The sequence below is a fragment of the Spea bombifrons genome, chromosome 2 (genome assembly GCF_027358695.1).
Source record: "Spea bombifrons isolate aSpeBom1 chromosome 2, aSpeBom1.2.pri, whole genome shotgun sequence".
Taxonomy (NCBI): Eukaryota; Metazoa; Chordata; class Amphibia; order Anura; family Pelobatidae; genus Spea; species Spea bombifrons.
Genome location: NC_071088.1, coordinates 20,236,699 through 20,256,091, shown reverse-complemented (window position 1 = coordinate 20,256,091; position 19,393 = coordinate 20,236,699). Strand labels below are relative to the sequence as shown.

At 42.5% G+C, this 19,393-nt stretch overlaps 1 protein-coding gene across 2 annotated transcripts in view; it reads left to right on the top strand.

Annotated features, from left to right (window-relative positions):
- Positions 1-7,392: 7,392 nt before the first annotated feature.
- Positions 7,393-19,393, top strand: part of TAOK1 (TAO kinase 1) — a 35,731-nt gene continuing 23,730 nt past the window's right edge. Inside the window, exon 1 of one of the 2 annotated variants that reach the window (XM_053457047.1) lies at positions 7,393-7,630. The gene's annotated coding sequence lies outside the window, so the exon portion shown is untranslated. Of the gene's footprint in view, positions 7,631-7,752; positions 7,921-19,393 lie in introns of those variants that run through there. The other variant, XM_053457046.1, reaches the window with a different exon arrangement.

Here is a 19,393-nt window from a genome sequence, read left to right as displayed (position 1 = left end):
ATTCTGGCCTAACCCGGCAGGTTCAGGTGGGCAGCGGTTTCTGGCCTTCTTAACATTTACCAAACGTAGAGCCGCCACCAATGAAATGAAACGATATCGATTTTAAATAGCTCTCTTATCAAGACGTCAACCTTTTTTTATTTTAATATATATTGTGACCAGTTGCTGTGGAATTGTTCTTAGTTCCGATCTTTTATTTATCATTTTGGTAGAAAGAACACATCTGTCACCAGCGGTTTTTGAATTGCAACTCATTATATCCGTAAAGCTCTATTATTTATTTAGGTGATAAACCTGCACAGCAATAGAAATCTTTAGCCCAGAGCTTTCTAAAGTCCGTCTAAAGGAACACTGTATCCCTCAGGTATCACAACACGGGGAGCTTATAAAGGGTTCCATATTTTTAATTGCTTTAATGGCAATTTGCAAGAAGAGCAACTGGTTATTTCTTATTGTTTGCTTCAATTACTGTCCCGGCAATTTTATTATTTGCGTAGAAGGCTTTCATCTTGGAACACACAAATGGGACATTACCGTATTGTTGCCAGAGAGGATGATCCCAAATAGTTTGTAATACCTATAAGATGAAGAAGATTCATACTGTAAAATGTTGTGTACCAAAAACTCAGAGGAGACATCTTCTTTCATCTTTTCCAATTCTTCTGGAATGAAAACTATACATGATGTACCTTATTTAACACTAAATACATGATAGAATGAACACCCTCAAAATAATTTATTTCCAAGCCACGTCCATTCTAGGAGACCATCTGCTAGAACAACGACTCCAAAGAAACCTACCATTAATTTCAAAAACGGCACTTTAAAAAAATATTTTTGGAGTGACTCCTGGAATCATTCGTTGGCCAACCTTTATGAGTCTGCTAAGGTAGACTGGGAAGCTCTCTTGATTGTGGAAGAGCTGACAGGTATGCTTTGGTCATGAGTGAACAATCGTTTTGTTGTTTGTTTTGGTGATGTTGTCGTTTAATAGAGTCATGTATTGTCCCTTTAAGCATGTTCACACATCATCAGTATGCATTTTTCTCTGTTTTCTACAAATAGCATGAATAAAGCACAGCATGGGGTGTGCCTCCAGTCTCCGAGGAATGAAAACCAGCTCAGTTTTTAAAGGTTGTCAGTTGCTATTTCTAGCTACATTACCTCACTCCACTAGAATATGAGGACTGCAATCACTCTCATGCCGTGAGTTAGTCATTCACCAGGAAACAGGATTTTTTATTTCCTACTTCAGGTAGAATATTTGCAATGCTATAAACAGGTTCACCTCTCTGTCACTACCTATCCTTTACTCAAATGTTAACGCTAGGCGTGCTTCACCTATTTCAACAATCATTGATATTATTGACGCGACTCTCGAAATATTCATAACACCACCTTCATGATGATGCTAATTCATGGCCGGTTAGTTGTATTTCAATGCCTGGAGGTAAGGCTTCACAGCCTGAAGGCTTCTTATACACAGCAGATGGTTGTAGACTGAAACTTAGCGATTTGGTTGTTAGTTACATATGAAATTTTTTTTAAATACCCCCACCTCCTCCTCATCTTCATTCGGTTTCTGGTCGTCAAACACTGGTAGCAACTTTCCTAATGTTTGTTTATATTAAAACACAAACCTACTCACCTAGACTGCCCTAAAGTTATACAGCCCCTAAAAATATAACATCCCCTAAATCGCTACGTATGTCTCCAAATATTCTACTAGCCGCCCACAGAGTTCTGCCCCTACTTACACCTGCCCTCTACTACCTTCACCTCAACCCACTCATGTCTCCAAGGCATCTCCCATGATGCACCAGTGATCTGGAAACCTACCTTGTCACTCTCTTAGATGCTCTCCAGCTTTAAACATGAAAGCTAATGTGGAGCCTAACCAACATTCATTTCAAAGGGAGACAAATAGAGACCATTTCATTCGGTTTAATGCTTCCAGGGCAATGAGAAATGTATCCACTTCTCCACTTTACTTTTGGTACAATCACTTCATACTTGTTCAAACAGTTCACTTCCCAACCAGGGCCATCCCCATCCATATAGGCAAACTAGGCAGCTAGCTAGACCACTAAGCTGGTAGGGTGTACCACGACGCGCTACTTCCATGAGTAAAAAGTAAGCAAAGTGTACGTAGGAGATGGTGCTGGAGACAGAGGAATCACCTAGGGTAGGTTTTTTTCTGTCTGCTGAAAATGGGCGAGTACAATATATTTTTAATACCCATATTTTGGTTGTTTTTTTAGTTCAGACCTTTACAATTATTCAACCCTAGTCCGCTTCTTCCCTAATACTATCTGAATTACTGAGCCGTGGATAGCCGTGGATAAGGCGTTATTCCGTGACTAATTTGGGCTGTCATTCATTTTCCTAATGAAACTCAACTACTCCTTCTGAACACGTTGAAGGATAGAAAGGCAAACCCGATTATGTTGTTCAACGGATTTCTCTCCTTCCCAAATCCCCACCTGATAGAGGAATCAATTCTGACATGATTTCGATCGATACATGTTCCCATTAGGTTATTGTGGCAATTTTGTTGAAGTTGATTCCCGGACAGCTTTTGATATAAGAGTGAGAAGGAGGATGGAGCAGCGCCAGGGTGAATCATTATAGGGGACTATTATTGTATTGAGGTCTGGAACTAGTTTATAGTGGCTTCCACCTTTTCTTCATTGACCTTATTTACTATTAAATACCTCTCCAGTAAACCGTACTTTTTAATATCTTTTCTTTTTTCTCTTTTAGTTTACTTTGATAATTGTTGACTGTGCACCAGAACCAAAATAATAGCTATTCCTGGTTACAAGCATCATCCTTTCCTCCAGATTCCAGAGGGAGAACGAAGTAATGTGTTCGTAATATTTAGATTATAGTAATAATAACGCGTAGGTCATTAAAGTCCCACTGTGTTATATTATTAAACAAAATATTGTTTGTATTGTAGGTAGAGTGTAAAAAATGTTGTGTTCTATATCCCTGGGTGCTGTGTTATTCCCACCTTAGAGTATAGGTAGCTGCTGCTTCTCAGCACAGGTGACACCATCATCAAGAATGAAAAAGAAAAACACTTATTTGGAATTTCCCCGGAGGCAGACGTTTGGTACATATTTAATCAATGTTTAGACTAGCTTTCAAGGCATTAGAAGTTTAGGTCGAGATCTGCTAGTTTTTTCCCTTAGCTGTGCCTTCCAAATGAAACATTTAACAAAAATCCCCAAGGACAAGTGTAACTGGTCCATGAAGTGTAGTTTTACATTGTTCTTATGCTATGCTTTAATGATGCATTTTAACAACGTTCCGAAGCATTATTCAGCCAACTGGGAGATCAGAAGTAAGGAATTCTGTTACAGGCTGGTTAACAATCTAATGTAGCATTTCAAATTGTTATTGTAATGCAAATGTTATAGATTTAGCATGCAACAGGTGCGCAATTATTTCCTAGGGTATTGCTTAAACTCCAATGAATCGTTGTGAACTGTATCTGGCAAAACCCAAAGGGCTCTTCAGGGATTAAGCTTTGAGAGAAATGCTAGGAAGCTACACCTCACTGATGATGGCCTACTGAGATGGCAGGGGAATTTATCTTCTCCTTACCCCGCATGTTGTTAAGGGGGGGGAGTACAGAATTATGACATCATAACCCAGTGTGTACTGGTTCTTTGCACATGCAAAATACTCTGGGGCAGAAGCTCATATATTTTTGAAAGCATTCTACAAATAATTAACCGAGCAAATAGGTCAGGGTTCTGTTTGATGGTCAAGGCTGTTATGCTTCCTAGAAAACTCACTTACAGAAAATCATGGCTAATCTTTCAACTACATTTTCCTTGTATTTGTTCTGGATTCAACTCACATGTAACCTGTATTGTATTACTGGGGAACGCAAATTACTTGCCATTTCTCTATTATTTTTTTAAACATATTCATGATTAACATCTACCTTCATGATTAACATCTACCTTCCAAAATAGAAACATTTGACAACAAACTGACCAAGAATGCTGTGGTTGTAATGCTGGTTGCTGTATCAACAGCCACATTAAGTTTACAGCTGTGACAAATGGCTGTTCCATGCAGCCTCACCATCAAAGAATGCATATTAAGATCCTCTAATTTACATTTGTTACCTGTGTCTGGGAGTGTGGGGAGAAGCTGCAGCTCCAGCATAATGTTTCATTCCTCTTTCTAATTTCACACACACACACGCAGTCTCGCTAATCCAACTATGGAACTGGCTAGCAGTAAGTATGCTGCGAATGCACAACACCAAAGATAGAAGTGTGCTAGGCCAAAAACACAGCTCCTGGAGAGGAGAGATTGGGGCAAAAAGGGAAAGAAAGGGAGAAAAAAGAAGATATTAAGAGGTGAAGGGAGAGAGGAAAGAGATAAAGAGAACAAGCAGGAGAGCTAAACAGAATGGAAAGGATAAGGAAAACGCGGTAAGGGAAAAAGAAAAAAAGAAAAAAGAGATAAAGAGAGAGGGGAAGAGAAAAAGGGAGAGATGAGATGGATTAAAGGGGAGGGATAAAGACAAAAGGTAGAGGTAAAGAGGGTAGTGAGAAAGGGGAGAGATAGTGAGAAACATGACAGATAATGAGATAAGATAGACATCATGAGAAAGGGGAGTGTTTGTGTTTTGAATGTGTTTGTATGTAAGGGCAAGCGCAAGCTAGGATGTTTATGTAGGAGCAAGCATGAATGTATGTGCTTATGGGCGCACGCATTTTGAAAGGGTAGAGTATATGTTTGTTTTCTGACAGTCTATCCATTACTGTTTTACCTAAAAGGTATACAAATGAATAAAAGTTGTGCCTGAGCCAGACTAAGAGGAGCCCGGGCTGAGACTCTGATAGGAGACCTGAGACTCTAAGAGGTCATCTGGGTGCTGGGTAAGTCCTGTGGATGTGGATTAATTAATCAGGAGTATATTTCATTTATTTAAACAGGTTAGTTTTATGATCAGAAACTGGTGTCAAATATGACATCTTAATTAAGTGCACTGCAATTCTACATAAACTTCTTTGACATGTTTTTCTGTTTGCAAAATACAAATTGGGGTGACAAGGGATGGGTGCAGAAAAAGGCATGAGGTATGTGATGGTTATTTCATGAGTAGGTGTTCATCATGAAAGATCCAAGGTTTAAAAAAACACACAACGAGATACTGACAGTCGCCTCCCAGGTAACCATACATTAACTTCAATATTTACATTTCTACAAATATATTGAAAGGCTCTGTTCCACTTAAACACTTTAATCATACTCATTAATTAGTGTGTTAAGAAAATAAACCTTAGCAGATTAATTTTTTTCCTTTCACCGTGGGTTTAATCACATATGGCAACAGTGTGAGCTTTTGTGCTACATGACTAGGGTGCCTAGTACAAAATCTGAATGAGGCAAAACATTTCTTGATTTGTAAAGAAATATTTCAGAGGAGGTTTGTGGAGTTCAATAGTGCTGTGGATGAGGCTACTAATTCAATTAAAATAAAACAAAAATCAGAATATGTGGTACAGCACGTTATTATAACTTATAATTAATATTTGCATGAAGAATAAAGCTATTTAGATAATCGACCACTAGATGTCACTGTGCACAATTTACATGAACCCATCTCTATAATAAGACAGACTTGGGTGACTACGCAAGTAACGCAGTACATCACCGCATCGGCTTCAAATGAAAGAGCTCAGCCTATGGCAAGTGGCAGCATGTGGGAGTCGCCTGGTTGCGGGTAGACAGTCTCCTTATCTCTATAAGAGAGAGTTAAAGGAAAGGAGAATAAATTGTCATTCTGTCCACTGTGTCTGCGGTACCGTGGGCTTTGAGGCGACGTGGGAGTTGTTTGGTTGGGGGGACGTTCCCCGTATATGCTTTATAGCGAGAGAAAGGGGAAATACATTTTCATCCTGTGCTCGAAAACGCACCTCTGTGTTTTACATTAGTACAAAGTTCCAGCAGAGCTACACATAAACTAACATTTCAGAAAAGTATCAGGGGAAATAAGATTTTTTTATGCCCTGCTGAAAACAAGAGATAACTCCAAGGTCTGCTTGAGTTCCAAACCAACTTCCCTCGCTCGTTCCGTATTCAGATCACGGGCGTTCAGACTCCGCTTCCAGACATTTCCTGTCTTGCGTCCCAAATTTTGTTCCTGTTTTTTCACATGGAGTCTTAGCCCCGATCTGTGTCTGTTAGCGCCGAGTCCATTGTTCCCTATCCTGCTTGTATTATAGTCAATTAGGATGAAAGGGCACAAGTCTCATCCAGTTCTACCCGGTACTGGCCACAGATGAGAACAAAAAAAATTCTGCCATCGATGAAATAGATTCTACCTTTCTACTGCGCTATGGAATCTGCTGCCGCTATATAAACGTAATGTTCCTAAATACACTAAACACATGGGCCAGGCCTGTGTCCAGTTTCATCGCTTTTTAGAGGTTAGGCCATGTAACTTGTTGATGATGCTTTGTGGCCCAATACATACACCTGGGGGCTTTCTAAAATTGCAGACCCAGGGGCCCTTCACATATTAATAGCCCATTTTGAAGATTCTTTATAGCGACTTGCCAAATGTGTTACCCAAATGGCTCTAAAACTGGTCCTCGTGGAAACCTGTCATTATCTAAAGAGTCACCTAGATTCAAGCAGGGATATCAATAACATACTGGTAACTAAATCACCAACGGGGAATCATATACGATCACAGCAGAGTAAAACAGGAGGGAGTCGGACCCAGACTGTGACCCTGAGAATCTGCCCTTTCACCCCGACATTTGGGGCTCAAACCCTGAGGGTTCCCGGATACGTAGAAGACAAGATTACGGGGCAAAAAAAAAAAGAGCAAATCTCTAGAGTTCCTGTTTGTAGAAATCTTCTAAGCACAGTAACATACACCATGTGCGAGCGCGGTGACAGCACCGGCAGGCCCTCGCCACACACGGGGTACCAAACACTCCGAGTAATTTCACAGAAAGCCTAGTAACACCGCTATGGGCTTTATTCACTAAACCATGAGTGTGCAGGCGGATTACTGAATCATTATACAGTATGAAGGGCAAACCCCACCAAACGGCCCTCCATGATGCAGTTATACGTGAGATGCATTACAGGGTCACCCCCTGCATTATGCAGAGCCCCCAATATGCACTCCCGCCCGAGTCCTGTCCCTGCAGGGTATGTGTTCGGCAGCACGGTTCCCGCGACCCCCCGATATACTCCGGGCCGGCCAACTCCAGCCCGCGACATGAGGGAATTGTCACCCACGGCCGCCACCCATATAAGCTTTAGGAAGCTTCTCGGGACCCGCTCTCGCCCGCCAGCAGGAGGACCCAGATAGCCCCCTTCTCCAGTCTGCTGTCAGCGGCGTGGAGAAGGGCGGTGCAAGCTCTCGCGAGATTTCCTGAGTGGGGCGGACCGGGAGTTGCCGGGCGCTCTAGCCTAGATGCTGGGTAGTTTGTGCCACTGGCTGCCATTCTCAGACCGAGAGCAATAGGAAACGTTTATCGGTAAAAAGCGTGACGGGAGCGGCCGACAGCACTGCGCTTTGGCTTCCGAGTGGGGAAGGAAGATAAGGCGGGTGTGGGTCTTCCAAGGCCTTCTTAACGAGGTGAATGTACGCCGCGCTCCCGGGTGCCCCCACCGTGCCACCCGCTTCTAGCAACGCGCCATCTTGGGCGTCTAGTACCCGCCCTTCGAGTAGAGGCGGAGACCCAGGGTCCGGTCACCTCTGCAGGCCGCCACCATTACCACCGCCCCTCTCCGCCTCCTTCCCTGAGTTCCCCGCCCACACTGCCCCGGGCCGGCCTTTGTTTCCGGTGCTCGGAGCGCCCTCCTGCCGCCCCTCCCCAGCTCGTTTCGGGATCTGTCCTAGGCCGCCCGGACCGTATCCAGGATAAGGTAAAGCCTGTGTTTCTCACGCTGTGAGCCGGGGAGCCGAGCTGGAATCGGCAGTGACCCGCCCTAGCATTGTATACTGCGGGTGACACATGACTTGCTCTTCCCAGGCCCTGCCATGGAGAGAGGATGAGGCCTCGCTCAGATGCACTGGGTGTCGGGGTAAACATGGGCAGCCAGCAGGCAGGGTGCCCCGGGAGCAGGCACCTCCCCAGGCCTCGCTCCGGTCTGTTCAGGGCTTGCTCCGGTTCCCTGTGTTGACAGCTTCTTGGCACTTGGATCTGTCTATCAGCACGGACAGCCCCTGTTGTTGTGAGATTAGGTACCCGCTCCCCGGTTGTGGGTCGCTGTGTTTTTTGTTTGTTGGGTAGTTATTGTAACAACGCGTGCTGATTATTCTACAGCATAACAAGTTAAAGGGCTTTATTCACTAAAGGGAGAGTTTTACCTCCCTCACTTCGCTGTTCATTTCATACAGCCATCATTAGCAAAGACCTCTAGCATGGAGAGCTAACCTGGCCCTTCATAATGTATAGTTCAATAAGTAAGATTGAACTATCCACCATTCAGGGCCAGCCAAGCTCTTCCTGCAGCAGACTCTCACTGGTGCTGGCCCTTCATAATGTATAATGAAGGACCTCAAACACAACTCTTCCTTTAGTGAATAGACCCCAGAAAGTATGGGGAACGATCTCACTTAATCTGCCTGCCCCGGTGGATAATGCCGGTTAATTCTTTGTGTTTAAGCACAATAATAATAATAACCCGGTTTGTTGTAGGCCTTTCTGTCCATAATTAGAACAGTACGTTATACAGCTTGACGTCCCCTATTTACTAAATCACTGACAGCAATATGGATGACAGCGTTCGGCGATGCAGCAGACAGCCTAAGCTTTTCATGGCCATCTGGATAAAGATGACCTGTCCGTGGGTGCTCGTCAGTCACGCTGTCCTTGGCGTCAGATGTATGGTTGTTTTCCCCCCCTGTTCTAAATCAATAACCTCTGTTTGGTAGTTGGATGGGTAACAACGTACAGGAAGGACGTGTATTTCAAATGAGGAGAAATGTCAGGACAAGACGCCGTAATCAAAAACTAGAAGGTGAAAGGCTTTAGATGTAATGTGAGGGTGTTAGATACACGGAACAGCTTCCCAGCAGAAGTGGTGGCGTTTAATACAGTGAGGGAATTTAAACATGCATGGGACGGGCATAAATCTATCCTGAATTGAACTGATTAAGGTCTGAGTCACTAGATCAGACTGGATGGGCTGAATGGTTGTCGGAGTCTGTGTTGGGGAGCGTTTCCTGCCTCCCTTCTGCGTTCGATCTGTTTCTGTGTTTGTTGGGAGTGCTGCAGTGCTGCGGATCTCCACTATCCTCCCTGACAAACAGCCTGGATGTGTGTTTGTTACTGTAAATGTTATTGAAGGGGAGGAGGGGAGGCCTGAAACGGCAGCGGAAGGAGCTTAGAGGAAGGTTAGTGGCTCCACATACTTGCACTTAATAACAAAGGCAAATCATTCTCATTGTCTTTATACTGTACTGCTTTCCAGCCCCACCTCTGCTCGCATGTTTCCCTTCGCCTGTGTTCATGTGGTGTGTGATTTCGGTTTGGTGTTGCTCGTTGTTTGCCGGTGAGGCTCTGCAGATGTGGAGGGATCTGTGCCATAAGCTCGCCGGGGTGTCCTGTAAACACGCTTGGTACGATAGTACATTGCCGAGCGGTGTGAGTTTAGAAAGCGGTGTAATAATGCTCTGCCTTTTTACTGTCTGATGTTTTCTGAACGTTAAACTGTGTCTTCTGATATGTGGGGACTATGTATTAAAGCAACTAGGATGAAAAGTGTTGTAATCACCATAGCAACCAATGGAATGTTGAGTATGATGAATGCACTAAACGTCAGCCGTGCCTTTCCAGTGTCACCCGAGCACAATTCATTGACAGGGCTAGTTATTTTAATTGGAAAAACGTGTTTGTCATTTCTAATAAATACCCCATATATATTTTGTAAAACATAACGAAACAAGTTATATCAGCAGCACCCCCCCCCCTGTTGTTATAAGGACTAAATAAGCCTGTGTTTTATGACTTCTAGTTCATTTGTGACAAGAGAATACTGCACCCTGCCGTGGAAGTCTTATACATACATCTTCACAAACTCTACTGTAGTGATAGGAGTGGGCAAATCCCACGAGCCAGCTACCCACGGCTCCCAAAACTTTAACAGCTGCGACCTGTCGTGACCATTTTCAGCCGTCGCTGGCTACAAGTCTTCCTGGCTTCAAAAAAAAATGACAGTTCTTAAACTTTTCGTTCTGGCTTCCAGATCCCACATAAACCACTGTATAATCCTAATTGTTCTAAATTTACGTGTGTATGTGTGTATATATATAATCGAAAACACAGAATTTGACAGCAGATAAGAACCATTCGTGTCATCTAGTCTGCCCGTTTTCCTGATGTAAAGCCGTAGCCTGTAATCCGTGCTTGGTGTTGTCTTAGATTTAGGATAGCCTTACGCCTGTCCCATGCATGTTTAAATTCCCTCTCTCTATCATATATAATACACACACACGCAATTTTAGAAGACAAACCATTTTTTGGTATATAAATCAATATTCACTATTTGCAGACCATCAGACGAAGGGTTAACAGGGTTTGCTCTTCTATTGTGTGCAAGACAACAGTTTAATTAGTACTCAGTGCTTAGTTACTAATACTTAGTTGCGGTACGTTAATACCTTTTACCAGCATTATCTTTTGTTGTTAATAGTTCTGTTGTCGCCTCTTTAACTGAACCAAACTTGTGAGAGATTTCAGAGATGTGGTTCCTGTAGTAGATGGTTTTTAACAGATTGATGAAACAAGAGGAAACCTCAGTCTAAAATACAAACATGCATATCTTTTTTGGCATTTCTGTTCCTTTAGTATAATTATAGTATTCCCGGCCTTCCGCTTGTTCTGTTGGGTGTTTTCATGTGAAAAGCTCCTGGACCTCTGCCTCTTTTCCTCTTGCTGGTACATTAGCCTGTTTTGGGGTCTAGCGTGCTATTAAGCCGGAGGGCGACCAACAGGATTCAGTGTCTGTCCCGAGAGAAAGCATTTCGAGCGAACGCGTGTCTCAATGCCTGTGTGTCTCTGTGCCGTGATTGCGCAAGAAGCCAGGATTAAATTCAATGAGCAATTCTTCAATCCCCACTTGTTTCGTTGAAAATAAGGCAACATTTGGGTTTATACACTAAAGGGAGTTGTGTTTCCGCTCCTTGACTTCACTATACGTCATGCTGAAGGGAAGAGCTTGGCTGGCCCTGTATAATGTATAGTTAAATCAGTCAATGGTCTCATTATACATTGAACCATGCAGGGCCGGCTCAGCCGTTCACACAGCAGGAACTTGGTCTATAAAAATAGCCACCCAGCCTCTTTAACTGTATGATCGTCGTCTTAAAATTGTATGACAGTTTATTTATGCCTGCTAAGGATTATCTATACATAAAATAATCTAAAATTCATTTATTTTCCAAGTTTACTTATTCATTCAGGGCTGGACAAAGTTATTTTGAAGCAGTTTTGGCATTTATTTGTCTTTCCCCAATGCGGTAAGAAGGGAATGCGTGTATTCAGGTGTATATATGAAACGCAGGGTTCCTTAGTTTACACGGTGCATTACATAATGAAATAGCAGACATTTGACAGCGGGTAACCACATTCAGCCCGTTTTAATCTGCCCATCTGTCCTGATGTAAAGACTCTGATCTTAATCAGTACTTGGTCTCCTCTTAGGTTCAGGATAGCTCTTTGCCTGCCCCGTGCATGTTTAAATCTCCCTTACTGTATTAAGCCTCTGTCACTTCTGCTGGGAGGCTGTTCCACTTTTCTACCACCCTCTCATTAAAGTTAAATGCCCTTACCTTCCACCTAAGTTTCTCAGACCCTCTAGTTTTAGATTATGGGCTCTTGTTCTAACATTTACCCTCCTTTGTTTCTATCACATCCTCTCTCTCTTCTTCCCTTCCAAGCTATACATCTTGAGATCCCTTAGTCTTTCCTGCACACCCCGCTGCCATTTTTTTGTTAGATGACCTAATAGGCATGATATGGAATATACCGCTACCCCACGCACGTTATGAGTCTGACACTAAGACCTATTCCCCTGTGACTAATTCCGGTCTAGTTATTACTAGTTAATTTGTTGGGTTGTTAAAGCGGATCCGTCATGTGCAGATAAAATGTCTAACGGTATCTGTAAATTGCAGGCATGAATGTACATAAAAACGTATGTTTGAAATGTTCTTGGTGTGCCATTGTGTGGTCTGCAGGAGCCGACAGTGTGCTTTGTGTTGAATACCTTGTGTGCTGTAGTGTGGATATGTCCATGGCTGCGCATGCAGGGATCTGGATGCCACTGGAAACTGCTGAGAAATAAATGGGGTTCGGATCAGTTTAGGTCTGTCCCTTCATGAAGTTAATAAGGTAATATTCAAATGCAGATTAACCGGCACACTCAATATGACCTCACTTATTTGCATAAGAGGATATCGTAGAGGTTTCAAGGTTCGAGTCTTTCGCCTGCTGTGTTTGTTTATCGTAGTATATTGTAAGGGTTTGTAGCGTTATCATTTGTTCATTGAGTTTTAATCGCTAATGATTTACTCATTTCTACGCTAAGAGCAGAGCTCCCATTGAAAAGCAGCAGCCAATCAAATTGATGCTGTCTGAGCACATGCTTTGCTAGCATACATATGACTGGCTGCTACGTCAGTCGCCGGCGGCAACCCACTGAACATGTGCGTTAATGCTTCCTGGTCTCAAGAGAGAAAAATGGAGACTAGTTTGAGTAGTTTCCCTTTCTAATTCCAGTATTATTTCTTATATAGCGCCATCATATTCAGTAGCGCTGTACAATGGTTAAACCGGACATAACAATATATAGTAGTATATAACAGAAACAACAGGTGAGGAGGGCCCTGCTCCAGATTACATGCATTAAAATGAGGGGTTATTGTTTATATATTACACACACACTTAATTCCCTCACCAACATTTTACCTCTCTATGCGTGCGCGACAAAGTGATGGGCTGCTTGCTCACCAAAATGAGAAGTTGCCTTATTCTCGTGTTCTGTAATTGTCTGAGGACTCTTCACTTGGATAGCACTGTTGGTGAGGTATATTCATTAGTTTTGAAAGTGCCTTTTATTTACTTTAATTATAGATAGATTTTCCCTTCTTACTGCTTATTTATAATTATAGAAGATTTTCCCTTCTTACTGCTTTCTTGGGTGGTTGTTTCATTGGACGGTTATCTGTGGTGGGACATGCTTTATATGCCAAGAATTGCATTAACCCAGATCAGTACATGGTCTGAAGTGATCTGTTGATTTGGTTGGTTCTTCTGTCATCAGAAGTTTTGGGTTTTAGTATGACTACTGACTGATTTACAGAATAGCGTATAATACTGTGATTTATGCGGAAGATGAAGCTTGGGAATTCACAGACCGTGTCTCGGCCAAGGAATTTGGGAACGCGGCGGAGTCTTCCACAACTTCTTATTTGGGAGACTTTGTCAGAATACCACTAACCCGCACCGGTTAGAGCCTCAGTCCCTCGATAAGTGATCACCTATCATCTACCAAAGCTTGACACATGTAGCTTTCACGCTGTTGTAGACTTACAGTTTTCTTGATGGCCATAGCAGCATCATAGTAGATGTTGTACTCATTTGGAGGCCTCTTAAGTTCTGACCTAACCAGCATCCAGGCCTTGATGGTAGAAATGTCATGATGTTTAATTATGTAAAACTTAAAAACAAAACCCCCGCAATCCTGTAAAAAGCTATTTCTTTACATCCGAAAAATCACGTTATGTGTTGCTGATTCTATTCCGAAGACTAAAACATGCACGTTGTTGTTATGATCTGGCAAATATGTGGCATGTAATTCTAATCTGTGCGATAATGCGAGGCCAGAAATGCAGCCTGATCTGAACTCCTTAGTCATTCGTATGGCATTTAATCAGTTTCTTTGTTGGAAGATGGTTTCTATTGAGATGCAAACCACCATCGAGTCTGTGGAAAGGGACAAAACATTTAGAATCTCTGCTCTGTCTGAATTGTTCCCATTTTGTTTTTTTTTAAAACAAAATATATGCGGCAACCTTTTGTCTTCTGACAAACGGCCGTAAATGCATTTAAGAATGAAATTTCTTCTCTGGATACAAGATGGAATTCTCAGTTTATAATTTTATGTGTATGCATGAGCTGGAAAAACATTGCATAGGCTAGTGGAAGTATTTCCCTGCCTGCAATTACATACATTTTGGGATTTATTCGCTGTAGATTGTCATAGAGAAGGTCTGGGTGGGCCATACATAACACACAGGTATATGGAAGATTCCTTAAAACTCATCAAGCTGATTAAACTATGTATTATATAGAGCAAGCTCAACTCTTGCACAAGAAGCTTACCAGGGATTGCCCTTTGTCACGTATAGCAGTACCAGCGAGTTGAAATGGTCAGCTCTCCTGCACACTTCCTCTGGCAAACAGACGCGATTGCTGGGAGTCACTTTGTGTAACGTCCGTGTAATAATTCACTTATTACACTGTAATGTAAGCGTATTTACAATTAAACAAGTGTTTGCAGCACTCTACAGTCATAGTGTCGTAACCCAGCTGGAGTATTCCTCAGTGTGTTAAAGGGGCACTTCAGCCGTCGTATGCACTCAGAGGTCCCATTGAATTTATGTGGTGTCCCTCTTGCAAATGCATGTGAGTATTCTGCAGAATCCCCTCTATATACATTTTCCTGCCCTCCAGCTATCTTCAGTGCGCAAGATGTCAACTGAACGCATCTCCTGGCATGTGACTTACCGTCCGTCATCCCCAGCACTCGGCGAGCTCTTTTTGGGTGAGGGTCTAGTGAGACTCCCGTGCACTTGGACGGAAACTCTTCCATTGATTTCAGTGGGGATGCTTTTCTGCCCCTGGTTGGCTGCTTCAAGAGCCAAACATAAGTCTGTAGAGGGCAGATGCAGCTTCTCACTTGGGAATGCATTATTATTATTATTTTTTTTGAAGGAATCCACTGGTCTTCCTCCAGAACATGACCTAAAACCGTTTAGCATACAAAATCTGCATAGCCTTCCATGTGAAAAAACTAAATATGTACCAATCTGGAGCTAATCTATTAAACACTTGTAATGAATAGATTTTCAAAAATGCGTTGGAAGGACATTTAACCTGAAATGTTAAGCCTTTGTTTTGCGGTGGCGTAATCAACGTACGGACATGTACTTCACCTGGTGTGAACGGCACATTTCATCACGCTGGGGTTTTGTATGTTGGGATGCATGGTGGCTTTTGAATATGATTACAATCCACTTCTGCCGTAATACCTGATGAGGCAACTATGACATAGTACAGGGGTGTCCAACATGTGTCCCTCCAGCTGCTGCAGGACTCCATCTCCCATACTCCTCAGCCAGCCCCTTAGCTGAAAGAGCATTATGGGAGATGGAGTCCTGCAGCAGCTGGAGGGCCGCAAGTTGGACACCCCTGACATAGTATATAAGTTCACAGGAGATGAAGTCCGGGATGTTAACAGTCTCTGCAGCCATTTGCATCTTAGATCACTTTCCCATTAATATCAGAGAAGTAGGCGCTGATCTAACCCTTCTCTAGTAGCGCAGCAGCTTTTATTGCATGTGTCCATTTTCAGGGGATCAAGAGAAGCTGCAGCAGGACGAGAGGAACCAGCTATATGGCCTTTCCACTATAGTGATGACAGAGTATATATGTATATATAATTTACTATAAGGGGGTTGTCACTGCTGAGCTTTACACTCCTGCTTCCTCCATTCTGTGTGTGCTGTGCTCCTTTAAGGCAAGCAGCTGCACTAAAATAGATTTGGAAAGCAGAAAGCATTTCATGCAGGGTTATTCATTAATACAGGGCGTGGTGGCTATTGCTACACAACCCTTACTCATTTTTGGAATAAAATCTTGATACCGAGATGGCTAGTATGCTCAGAAGGATTCCAGATCTGGCCCGCTGAACGTTGTCGCATAGTTATTAATACTTTAAAAACATTTTTTTTCTTCTCGTAGTGTTTTGTAAACATATTTTCTGAAAGTTTTGCTTAAATGAAACAGTAACATAAATATCTGATGGCCATCACAGATAATGAATCACGGGTTTGACCTTGCAATGCAATAGCTTAAATAGTTCATGTGTTTTCATTCTGCAACATATGCAGTCACATTAAATGTACATTCCGTTCTACTGAATGCACTATGCCATAGTGGAGTACAACCTTTTTTATTACCTTTTTGTTTTGTATGTGTAGAGGGATTATTCAGAATTATGCTTTTGCTATCTTTTATACCCCTCTCCCCATTTTATTAGCCATGCAGAATGCATGCGACCCCCAACACACACACGTGGAGGATGCTGCAGTAGCTGTGGCCACGCTGTGCAGTACAAGCAGTTGTATGGATACTAAAGTAGTTGCTAAGCACTTTAATCTGCATGCACATACATTATGAAGCTGTTGGGCAGCAAATTGCCCCTTTTAAAAGGCAATGTTTACTTAAATAAGGATATATCTGGGAAGGGGCAAAACACATTAAAGTGCATACAATGGCCGGAGTGTCCCCTTAACAGTGGGTGTTGGTTTACCTCTTGTTGAGGTGCGAGTGGAAAAAGAAATCGTGGTAGAAACTCAATCTCTGATGGCTTCCATGAAGCTCAACGGGTAGACGCTGCTATCTTACTGGAGCAATCCAGCGGTGCATGTCTACCCTCTTGGATCAGATTGAAAAAGGTTGTGTGCCTCTCTGGCATTTTCTGATGTAACATTTTCTGGAATTCACCTTCACAGCTTATTCTGTTACTGCTTTCACTGCATATGACAGATGAGAGATGTAGAGAAACACATTAGACTGTCCTTTCAATGTCGCTGACATCCCTACTATAGATGACTGCATATTAAAGTACTCTGTGCCCTTTAATTCATATAACAGCTAATTGCCCCCTTTAAATGACCCGTTACTCCCCTTGCAAATGCATAGGAGTCCAGCAGAGTCCCTCCCTTTTAAGCATTTGCCTCTTTCCGGGCTTACGAACTCATTGGCTTGCAGGGTAAGTTAGGATGAACGTATCTCCTGCTTGCCACTGCATACGTATATAAGGTAGCCAGGTGCAGCTAACATGACCATGCCTGGAAAGCAGATCCCATTCATTTCAGTGGAAAGTGCTTTTCTGCCACTGCCTGCCTACTCCAAGCAGGCATTCCTTTCTACATACAGGTTTATGAATACTTTTCTAACAAACTTACAACATATTTTAATCTCTATTCTTCGTTGATGGGGCTGCATGGGATAGTGACATTTCTTTTTAGCTTGCTATGAGCAAAGCTATATGAACAGATTAAATCATGGTTTATGGGGAAAACAATTGCACAGTAGCACTCCTCCTAAAAGTGTAGTAGCCACGGCTGTCTTATTTACTGCTAGAGTTTTGTAGCTTTTTTGGTGTGTGCTTTGTGAAGGCAAGTACATTGTGAACTTACCACCTCCTTCTGTCCGATACATTTGTGTGTATGCAAAGGATTTCAAATTGTCTGTGCCGATATAACAGCTGCCCCCTGTGCTTGGTTACAATACCATTCTATGGACTATCACTTTATCTTATTCCCAGTCCATACTGTTTGGGGTGTAAGTCTATGCAGGGACTTATGCTGGCACTGCTGACTATTCTGCCCCATTTCTGATGCCGGTCCTTAATTCCTTAAGGTCAGCAAACCCAGTTGCCTGGCTCTCTGGAAAAGTAGAGGTTGCTAATCCACATGGCATCTGTAAGAATAATTAGAGAAACCTTTCACGCGTTATAGGTTATTCCAGAGCCTATTTCTTAATAGTGTTTTTTTTTTCTTCTTCTGTCATCTAATAATTAATAGAAACACAATCCTGGTATTTGCTTTCATGGGAGCTGCCAACTTACACTTGTATATCATGTTTTGTTCACAATCAAGCACTACCTTTATCATAAAGAGGGAGACAAATGCATGTGTGCTGACTTTTAATGCGGTCATAAACTTGTGTTACACTACTAGTCCTGTTTTTATTGATTTCATCTGTTGGTGGATTTGGTATTAAAGACATCGTCCATAGTCCCGCGACTTTTCGTGCTAAACGCTGCTGCTCCAGTGCGGGAGCTTTCTGTGCACGCGTGGTGGGGACTCATCAGGACCCCTTGGAACTCATAAAGTGTCAGATCTGCGGGGATATTTTATCAATCCCGCCGTGCATCTGTATACAAAAAAGGTATGCTATAACTCAGCTATCACATGCATTAAAGTGCATATGATGGCTAGGCTGTGCCTCTAATACAGCGCTCTATACAGTAGTTAAGCATTGATGATAAACCTGGTTTTATCTCATTTTGCTCAAGTAAAGTTTTTTATCAGCAGGCCGGGAGGTAGCCATTGTTTTCAGTCATGTGATGTTTTGGGTGACTTTCAGCACGCTGAGCTGATTCTTTGTCATTGACTTCTGTCGGCTTTCTTTATTTAGATTGTCCGACTGGGCGAGTAATGTCACGGTTTAGATTCGGGGTAGCTTTACGCCGGTCACATGCGTGTTTAAATTCCTTCACTGTATCCTCTACCAGTTCTTGTTATAAAGAAAAATCCATTGATTGTTTTTTAGAATTTCTTCATCTCAGTAATGCTTTCCAGTGCTGGGATGTTTGTTTATATACATTTTATGCTATGACACCATAACAAAGGGCATTTATAACAGAACGGTGACACAAAATAGTGAATCTGCGTTTCCCATGGGCCATAGATTGTGAGTGGATCAGACGTTTTATCATCAGCCCCCCTCCCCAGCGCAGCTCTCAGCAGTTTTCATCAGTTGGGGTATTCTTTACCCCTCTTGCGCTGTAGGTTGATCCGTTTTTTAAAATCGAGCAACTTCAGCTTTAAGTAAGCCAATCAACTATGGTGTCAGATTCACGAAGAGCAATGCAAGTTCACCCTACTAAAAAAAGAAAGCATTATTGTGAAGGGTCATTGTTTAGAACTGCTATACAAGGGGTTCTTTATGGACCAGCCATGAGTGCGATTCCTCCCCACTGGGACCTGATCACCTAAATCCCGTGCTAGGCTTCTCTGCATTTGAGAATCTTAACAGCAGTTTTTCATAGGGAACAATAGTTTGTAGAAATGAAATCATCCTCCGAGATTGCTCAGTAGCAGAGAAAACTAAAAGATATTCACCAGAGTTAGAAGCTGAAGGAGAGTCCAAAAAAAAAAAAAAGTAAAAACAAATCGTATGCCACCATTTCTTTATATATAAAACAGGTTGTAGTACATGGATCACTAATCTGATTATAATGATTATATCTAAATTCAGCGTTAGTGTGAAGGAACAGGTCGCGAGCTGTGACGTTACCCCACACGGTGTCTTGCGCT